This window comes from Abramis brama, assembly GCF_963993115.1.
Source record: "Abramis brama genome assembly, chromosome: 18".
NCBI lineage: Eukaryota > Metazoa > Chordata > Actinopteri > Cypriniformes > Leuciscidae > Abramis > Abramis brama.
This window is the reverse complement of record NC_139980.1, coordinates 13,891,582-13,902,136: the sequence shown is the minus strand read 5'-3', so window position 1 is coordinate 13,902,136 and position 10,555 is coordinate 13,891,582.

Here is a 10,555-nt window from a genome sequence, read left to right as displayed (position 1 = left end):
TTACAAAAGAAAGAGAGACCCATTTCAATAAGCTTCAAAATCAAATAGTGTCAGTAAAGTCAATGTCAAAGTCAGTTAATGTGGAATGAGAGCTGTGCCAATTTTGATATTAAAAAACACCAAGGCAGTGAACTTATTCTGTACCATAAATACAGTTTTCCATTGGACAGATTGTGTGTGATTGGGCATGATAAATACAATCTGAACCTGCAAACATCGAAAGACACTGATGCATGTGGATTTAATGTATCATCACCATGGCAACCAGGCTGTTTATCAGCATATGACATTTCTTGCCGATGCAGTAAGACGACAAGCAAACACACAAACCTGTAGGACCATATGAATTCTGATTCAGTCCCCAATTTAAACATATAATCAACAGAAAGCTTGATTTCTAATCTATCAAATCTATTTGGACTCATTTCATCTGTTTGCTGATTTGTATTTCAAACCAATTCCTTGACATATGGTCACATAAATCTAGTAACATCTTACAGGGTCTATGTAAATTAAATGAATTACAATATTAATTGTAATTCTTAAAGTGCTGTTTAATGTAATATGAACACTGTGAAGAGAGACCCAGACATTCAATTCATTACAGTGTGTGTTTGACAGTGAGAAAGCAGACTTGTGCGCTGAAATCCAGTAATTGTATGTTGGCAAATGTGTGTGTGAACCAAATATGCGTCGTTGGTTCAATTGATAAAATTCTCCCAACAAGCGGCACGTGTGCTTGAGCATCCCACACATGCACACACTCGCACAGCTTATGCACTTCGAGGAGAAAATCTCTGATGGAAAACTTGGAAATTCACAGCCCACACAGATGAACACATGCAGTTTATAGAGCGACTTTTCATGGCCAAGACATTATAACAAGACGCTGACAGGAAGGCTTTTCCAAAAGCTAGCATATATCTGCCTCCTAAGACACCTTGTTTTAGCCAAGATCTAAGGCAGCAAAATGTCATTTACTGAGAAGGCACTCCCAGAATGCACTATGACATGCTCTGTGAAAAATACAATAATTTATGGAAAGAGAAATGTTGATAGTAAGCTTATTTGATCCAATACTGAAAAGTACAAATAAAAGAAAGTGTATAAAAAGAGTAAATTAGTTTCTTCAGCTTAGTATAGTGATTGTTTAGCCCATCATCAGTGAGTAGGCTATTTTAAGCTTATCTTAGCAACATGCTAATGGCAAACTCTATTGACATCAACTGCATGCTATTTCAACTTGTATCAGTGGAAGAAAGTGATTTGTTTTGACAAGAGAGCATGTATGGTAGTTTCTGTCAAAAAATTCGCAATGCAAAAAAAGGTTTTGGTTTTAGGCCTATTTGAAATGAAATAGCCAATATTTCTCTTCACTTTAATGATTCTCTGTGGTCATGTTGGCAAAGTCGGCATGAAACGGAAGTTGCAATAGTCTTTTCTTCCTTATTGTGACGTAGGCCTATCCGAGAGACAGGGTTACTCGAACAATTATGGCACTTGATTTGTTTTAATGGGAATTTATTGAATCGTTGGAAGGTTGTGGTTTGTTATTGGCTGTGATGTCGTGAGTGACGGGTTGTCCATCAGAGAACAGATGTCGCAGTAAAAGGGAGAGGAAGTTATTTTGATTAAAGATGAGAGGCCACATGAATTAACCCTCAAACACATACCTTGGGTCTTTAGTGAACCCGGACGTCATTCACCACCCTCCTCCTAATTCGTTTTCTAAAGTTAGACATCAACCTTCTTACAATTCCTCAATCAATTCATTAAACAATATAACAAGAAAAAATTGTATGGGTCGCCAGCGACCCGAGGTGTGTAACAGTGTAAGTATATTTTTTCTGCACAACAATAATTGAATCTTTGATGACTGAATAAGTGCAAATCACCTTTATTCCACAAGGTGGTAATGTCTGATACACAATGATGAAGTGACATTCCACTCATAGTCACCGCAGGCAGAAAACAAAAGAATGGGAAGAATCATATTAAAAAGTTGAAATGGCTCAGTGATTTACTGCAAAGTATTTACTGAACGCAGTCATATATTAGTGTCACTGTCACTTGTTGGTGGATCTAGTGAAGAAGCTGTCAGCGATCAAAATATTGATTTGATGTTGAAAATTGTTTTAAGAATATGTTTGAGATTGCGAATATGAGCCAGATGCTGAATGTACTGGGAAATAAGCTCTGATGAGGACAGTGATGATGGTATAAAACATCTGCTCAAACTGAACCCTTCCAATCTCCAAAAGGTAACAAAATATCCTTTATTTTATTCTTCTGTAATTGTTACTCTAATATCAGGGGAGTTTTATATTATCGCGACAGGTTGAGATCCATCCCTGTTAGATTGGTGAAACATGCATTTAAGGGTTAAAAAAGTAGTGATGAATGAGTCATTATCATATAGGCTATCATTTATAATATAACAATTAAAAACAGCAAGGCATCTCACTGAGACAGAGAGATAGAAAACATAACCTATCTAGGCTACAATGATAACAAAAAAGAGCAAATAAGGATAATGGAAAAAAGAGAAAAGTAGCCTAATGCATTCGTGAATTTCATGTAGCCTATGTGAAATTATTAAATAAAAGAACGAAGGGGGAAAGTACGTAAAAAGATTGACGATGAGAAGTTCAAGAGAATGGAGAGAAGGATGAAGCGGTAGGAGCGGGGATATTTTTAGAGCATTGCCCCCCTGTTTCCTGCTGCCTCACGTGAGGCTAAATTTAGATCGGCTGTTGGCGACAGAGACCAGCAGTGAATACAAAACAGTAGGCTACACACAAATTTCTGTCCTCATAAATCACAAAACACACACACTCACACTCATTCATTAAAACGAGCTCATCAGTGACTGAGCAATTATGGAAGAGATAACCACCTAATCAAGATGTCACGAGGCTATGGGTGCTTTTCGTATTTTATGCTATAATCATTTAACAGGGTGTGGGTGGTTTTAACTGTCGCGGTGAGCAAATTTACTTAAATTAAATTAAGACTTAAGTTTTTCTCCGTCAAGACCAACTGTAAAAAAATAAAAATAAAATAAGACAAAAACGCAGAAAAAACCACAGTCACGATCAATCACGGTCACGTGGCAGATTGTTTTACTGCATCAAGCTGAATATTGTGTTGTTGAAAAGTTTTCTGTAGCCAAATTATATGTGTAAATGAACATACACATTCTTAAAGGTGCAGTGTAGGCTACACTCAGTAACTTTTGGTAGGCTAAAAAAGTTTTTAATAGCCTACCTACAAAAAAACGCACTGAGAAATAGCTAGCTATCATTAAAATTATGTTCACTAACATCATGATCTTCTAGAAAAAGCTGTATTCTAATCTACACAGAGCGGGTCGCAACCTCATGGACACTGTTAACATAACATGTTAACATAACATGTCATTCAAATGATTTACTACTAACCCCTGCATGGCAAACAATTATGGAATCACCACACTTAGAGGATGCATGGTCAGCCAATTTTTTTTTTACCTTATGCACATGACACAAAAAAGGTTTTAACATTATGGCTTCATGAAAACATATGCTATCTTAAACAAATCCACTGATTCTTTTAATGGTATGTCTTTTTCCAGATCAAGTATAGGAAAAAAGTATGGAATCACTCAATGTTGAGGAAAAAAATATGGAATCATCTTTTAATATCTATTTTAAAACATACTGGGACAAGTCTAAAATGCTAATTAGTTAGCACAGCAGTTAAAAGAGAGTGCTTGCAGAGCTTAACGGGTTGCTTGACTTGGCGAATTGAAAGGAAATATGGCCCCAACAAGAGAGTTGTCTGTTGAAATAATGGAAAGGATTATAAAACTCTTACAACAAGGAATTTCAACACGGAGTGTGACCGAAGTTGGTTGTTCCGAGTCAGCTGTGTCTAAAAGTGCAATTATAAACTATAGGAAGGTTATAAAGGAAATCATAAGGGCAGACCAAGGAAGACGTCAAAGCGATAAAGAATATAAATCTCAAGCAATATGCCTTTGAAATAGAAAATACATCAACAAAATTTTTTTTTTAAAAATGGACAAAAAAAGGAGTCAATGTTTGTGACAAAACTGTAAGAAACCATCTGAATGAAATGGTATTTACATTTAAAACGAGTACTAACAGTTAAAGAAAACAAGGTTACAGCGTGACAGTGTGAAGAAGCAATCATGTAGTGTGGATGATTGGATGAAAGTCAGTGGAGAATCAGGAATCTGCATTAGCCAAGGAGATGATGCTGGAACTTTTGTCAGGTGCCGCTCTAATGAAAGATAAGATGTCTGCCTGAAGAAAACAATCAAATTTCCCAACTCATTTATGACTGCAGTAAATGCACATGTGTACATTGACATTTTTGAACACTTTTCTCATTCCATCGATCCATTTTTCAGGATGATAATAGGCTACATCTTGCTACAGAGCAAAAAGTGTTCAAGCTTTTCTTCAGGAAAGGCATCTCGACTGAATTAAATGGCCAGTAAACAGTCTGGATCTCAGTGCAATTTATGGTGAAAATTAAAAACGCTGGTCCACGATAAGGCTCCATCCTGCAAAGCTGATCTGATCCGCTATTTGAGAAACTTGGAACAAGCTTGATGGGGAATATTGTTTCTCATTAATGAAGTCCATGCCTCCAAGAATAGCAACAAAGTGATAATTGTTTTTTCTGTTTGTTTTTTGATGATTCCGTATTGTTTTCCTATACTTGCTCTGGAAAAAGACATGCCATTAAAAAAATGTATAATAATAAAAAAATAATAATTGTATTTGTTTGAGGTTTGTTTCATGAAGCCAGAATGTTACGTTATTAAATATTTGTTTTATGTCATATCTGTGATTTGTTTGTTTGCTATAAAGTAAAAAAACTCTGGGGGAACATCCTCTAAGTGTGGTGATTCCATCATTTTTTCCAGTGGGTTGTACTACTAGTCTATTAATGTGCTTTAATCACAAAACAAGTAAACAAAACATTATAACAACAAATTCTGGATATTAAATAGTCTACAACCAATACTGAGTTGATTAAAAGTTAGTTTAATTCGTTTAATACTTAATAAAAAAATAAAACTGAAAACACTCTAAGTTCTTTTAAGTTTTATTGATAAAGTTTCAAAATGTACATTTGCCCTTTTTTACACAATGTCATAATAATATGTTTTCTTTCAATAGCCACATCTATAAGATTTTATTATTTCCCCCATATAAATTAATTGGTAAGTGGGATTTGGTTTCCCCCATGCTAAACCATAGCTACATAGTGTATTTTTTTAAATAGTATATACAGTGAGGAAAATAAGTATTTGAACACCTTGCTATTTTGCAAGTTCTCCCACTTGGAAATCATGGAGGGGTCTGAAATTGTCATCGTAGGTGCATGTCCACTGTGAGAGACATAATCTAAAACATATAATCCAGAAATCACAATATATGATTTTTTAACTATTTATTTGTATGATACAGCTGCAAATAAGTATTTGAACACCTGTCTATCAGCTAGAATTCTGACCCTCAAAGACCTGTTAGTCTGCCTTTAAAATGTCCACCTCCACTCCATTTATTATCCTAAATTAGATGCACCTGTTTGAGGCCGTTAGCTGTATAAAGACACCTGTCCACCCCATACAATCAGTAAGAATCCAACTACTAACATGGCCAAGACCAAAGAGCTGTCCAAAGACACTAGAGACAAAATTGTACACCTCCACAAGGCTGGAAAGGGCTACGGGGAAATTGCCAAGCAGCTTGGTGAAAAAAGGTCCACTGTTGGAGCAATCATTAGAAAATGGAAGAAGCTAAACATGACTGTCAATCTCCCTCGGACTGGGGCTCCATGCAAGATCTCACCTCGTGGGGTCTCAATGATCCTAAAAAAGGTGAGAAATCAGCCCAGAACTACACGGGAGGAGCTGGTCAATGACCTGAAAAGAGCTGGGACCACCGTTTCCAAGGTTACTGTTAGTAATACACTAAGACGTCATGGTTTGAAATCATGCATGGCACGGAAGGTTCCCCTGCTTAAACCAGCACATGTCAAGGCCCGTCTTAATTTTGCCAATGACCATTTGGATGATCCAGAGGAGTCATGGGAGAAAGTCATGTGGTCAGATGAGACCAAAATAGAACTTTTTGGTCATAATTCCACTAAACGTGTTTGGAGGAAGAAGAATGATGAGTACCATCCCAAGAACACCATCCCTACTGTGAAGCATGGGGGTGGTAGCATCATGCTTTGGGGGTGTTTTTCTGCACATGGGACAGGGCGACTGCACTGTATTAAGGAGAGGATGACCGGGGCCATGTATTGCGAGATTTTGGGGAACAACCTCCTTCCCTCAGTTAGAGCATTGAAGATGGGTCGAGGCTGGGTCATCCAACATGACAATGACCCGAAGCACACAGCCAGGATAACCAAGGAGTGGCTCTGTAAGAAGCATATCAAGGTTCTGGTGTGGCCTAGCCAGTCTCCAGACCTAAACCCAATAGAGAATCTTTGGAGGGAGCTCAAACTCCGTGTTTCTCAGCGACAGCCCAGAAACCTGACTGATCTAGAGAAGATCTGTGTGGAGGAGTGGGCCAAAATCCCTCCTGCAGTGTGTGCAAACCTGGTGAAAAACTACAGGAAACGTTTGACCTCTGTAATTGCAAACAAAGGCTACTGTACCAAATATTAACATTGATTTTCTCAGGTGTTCAAATACTTATTTGCAGCTGTATCATACAAATAAATAGTTAAAAAATCATACATTGTGATTTCTGGATTTTTTTTTTTAGATTATGTCTCTCACAGTGGACATGCACCTACGCTGACAATTTCAGACCCCTCCATGATTTCTAAGTGGGAGAACTTGCAAAATAGCAGGGTGTTCAAATACTTATTTTCCTCACTGTATATATTTTAAATAAAATTTATTTTTATGTTTTAATTTAAAAGTATTATTTTATATAAATTTTATATCCCCTGACATGCTGGCACATCAAAGTGTACTTTAAAGCCAGATGGAGTAGTTGTCTTATTTGTATTCTGTAATATAGAGGCCGCCTTGTGTCCCGTCGAGAGGGATAGGTTCTGGATGGATGTTTGGATCCTGTAATTTTCCCTCCAGACTGCTAGAAAAGTCATGAACTAGCTGCAAAGGTATGGTGTGTGGGTGTGTGTTTATGGGGAAGGTTAGAAGAGCTCATAAATCATACTAAGTGATGTTTTTTGAAAATGTAAAAATGCAGAACGTTTTTCTGTGATGGGTATGGTTTAGGGTTAGGGTTTGTGTAAGGGGATAGAACACACAGTTTGTACAGTATAAAAAAGTTGTATGGGTGTGTGTGTGTGTGTGTGTGCATGTGTTTGTCCTGCTGTATTGTCATGCCTTTCAAACAGAAACTTGATCAATCAAAAGAGGAAAATCAATTGAGGCTTTTTTTCTTAGTTAATTTCAGTCACTTTTTTGCATATAATTCTGAATTATGCTATTAGTTACTAAAATGAGTTAATGAACACTGTTTATCGGTGCAATAATTTTATGCACACGTTCATGTGTATATTTCACAAATAAGTCTTATTGTGACTGGAACAGTCGATATGGAGCCACTTTGCACTTCCATCACGACAAATCCATTCTTCTCCACTTATACCAAACAATTTTTATTTTCAACACTACAGCTGAAAGTAGTGCTGAAAGTGCTGTGGTGGTTTTTATAGGCATGTTGTCTTTTATAAGACATGACCTAAGATGACCCTTAGCCACACTTCAAGAACAGTAAACGTACAATTACGTACAAGCTACTATTCAATATGTACAACAGAACATAACAAACATGTTGAACATTATGTGTATGTGATTTTGGTATAGGGGAACAAACTGTAGTCAGCACAAACCATCCTGAGATGTGCAGATGTGTGGTCATCCTAAAGTTCTACACTAGCAATCTCCCAAGTCAGAAGTGAGATCTTACCTCTTAATGTGAGATATAATCTCTGTGGTTTAAATCAGGGGAAGCAGAAAAATTGTGAAGTGATAATCGGTGTCTTATGAAGAATTATCAATCTCCTTCAGGCACAGTGACATTCATTAAATGAATAAAAACAAACACTGAGATATTTTTCTAAATATCTTATTTTATGTTCAGCAGAAGAAAGAATGTGGTGCAGGCTGATCTGAATAAATAACATGGAAGTAGTGTCACGATACATACACAGGGAAAAGGTAGATCCAATCGTAATATATCCAATGGGAAACAGCTGTGTGCAATGATACAATGAGTGACAGAACAGGATGATGGGAAATGTAGTAAGAGTGAATGACACCGTGGGGAAAGAGGACCTCTAGTGGTGACCCAGGGAAACACAAACCAGACACTGTGACATAACCCCCCCTCTACGGAGCGGCTACCAGACGCTCCAAGACACAATACACAACAAAACAAGAGTCCAGGAGGGAGGTGGAATGGTGGAGGATCAGGGGGAGGGATGGGGGGCCAGGTCCATGGAGGGGAACAGGAACAGGGGGTGATGGCTTAGCCACCTGCCAGGGCCAAACATACAGTCCATCGGGCGGCCAGCGAGAAGCAGACAGTCCATCGGGTGACCAGGGCGGAGACGACAGTCCATCGGGCGGCCAGGGTGGAGACCTTCCCTCGGGCGGCCAATGGCGGAGACGACCCTTCGGGCGGCCACGGCGGAGACCTTCCCTCGGGCGGCCACGGCGGAGACCTTCCCTCGGGCGGCCACGGCGGAGACCTTCCCTCGGGCGGCCACGGCGGAGACCTTCCCTCTATGGAGCGGCTACCAGATGCTCCACAACCCACAAAAAACAACTAACACAAGAGTCCAGGAGGGAGGTGGAACGGTGGAGGATCTATAATGTGACGGAGTCCTTCTGTCACGATACACACACAGGGAAAAGGTAGATCCAATCGCAGTATTTATTGGGTAATCCGTAATTCGTAAATCCAGTCCAGGCAAGGGTCAAAACCATACAGGCAATCACAAACGAGAAACAAACGAGAAACAAACGAGAAACAAACGAGAAACAAACGAGAAACAAACGAGAAACAAACGAGAAACAAACGAGAAACAAACGAGAAACAAACGAGAAACAAACCTCAGGAAGTGTTGTAACATTAAACAAGGACTCCGTGACAAACACTGAAACAACCAGGGTATATATACACAGATACTAATGAGGTGACGGGAAACAGCTGTGTGCAATGATACAATGAGTGACAGAACAGGATGATGGGAAATGTAGTAAGAGTGAATGACACCGTGGGGAAAGAGGATCTCTAATGGTGACCCAGGGAAACACAAACCAGACACTGTGACAAGTAGTTCCACGTCAATAGTGGATACTTGGCATAAAATATTTACACAATTTACAGAACTATACTACCATTCAAAAGTAAGATTATTTTATTTTGAAAGAAAGTATTCAAGCTATTCAAGGCTGCATTAACTGGATCAGAAGTGACAGTAAATACATTTATATGTTACAATTTCTATTTCAAATGCTGTTCATTTGAATGTTTTTTATTCAGCAAAGAATCCTGAAAAAATGTAGCACATATTTGCCACCACAGGAGTAAATTACATTTTAAAATATTAAAACAGAAAACAGTTATTTTAAACTGTAATAATTCAGTTTTACAATATTATTGTTTTTACTATATTTTTTGAATATAAATGCAGCCTTGGCAAACATAACAGACTTCTTTCAGAATTAATTTATTTTTATTTTTTGTTATTTTGTATTTTGAAATACAATCAGAGTTGTTAAACAAATATTGTAATATTGGTAACACTTACCATTTGTTAACATTATTTAACTACATTAGTTAACATAAACATGAACATTTAGCTACTAATACATCATTAAAATCAAAAATTGTATCTGTTAACTACATAGCCCCTAAAGCAGTGGTTCTCAAACCTGTCCTGGAGGACCCCCAACACTGCACGTTTTCTTTCTCTCACTAATCAAACACACCTGATTCAACTCATCAGCTCATTAACCCATGTGATAATGAGCTGATGAGTTGAATCAGGTGTGTTTGATTAGGGAGAGAAAGAAAATGTGCAGTGTTGGGGGTCCTCCAGGACAGGTTTGAGAACCACTGCCCTAAAGGGACATGGTGGTGAAAACAAAAAAAACATTAGATGAGAAACTTTTCCCTGAGAAACTTTGCGTTAGCTCGCAACTTTTTTCTTCCATTTCATATTTTTTTTCCTTCACCATGTCACTTTAGGGGCTCTGTAGCTAACTAAAAATAAACACTTGTATTTTTATTAACTAAAAGTAAATTCATCTCTCTAATAATAAAGCTTAAGAATAAAGTTAAAGAAACTACATAAGTGAAGATTTTCCATCTTGGATTGACGCTATGGTGAACGCCATCAGCATGACCGGTACCTGAAGCATGTGTGTACACATGACAATTTCACTGGCCGACAACAGTCCACAACATCATCACCGGCGTGCCTGTGGGTGTCTGCGATGTACGCCATCAGCTTTCTTGTCTTCAGGAACCATTTGTTTATG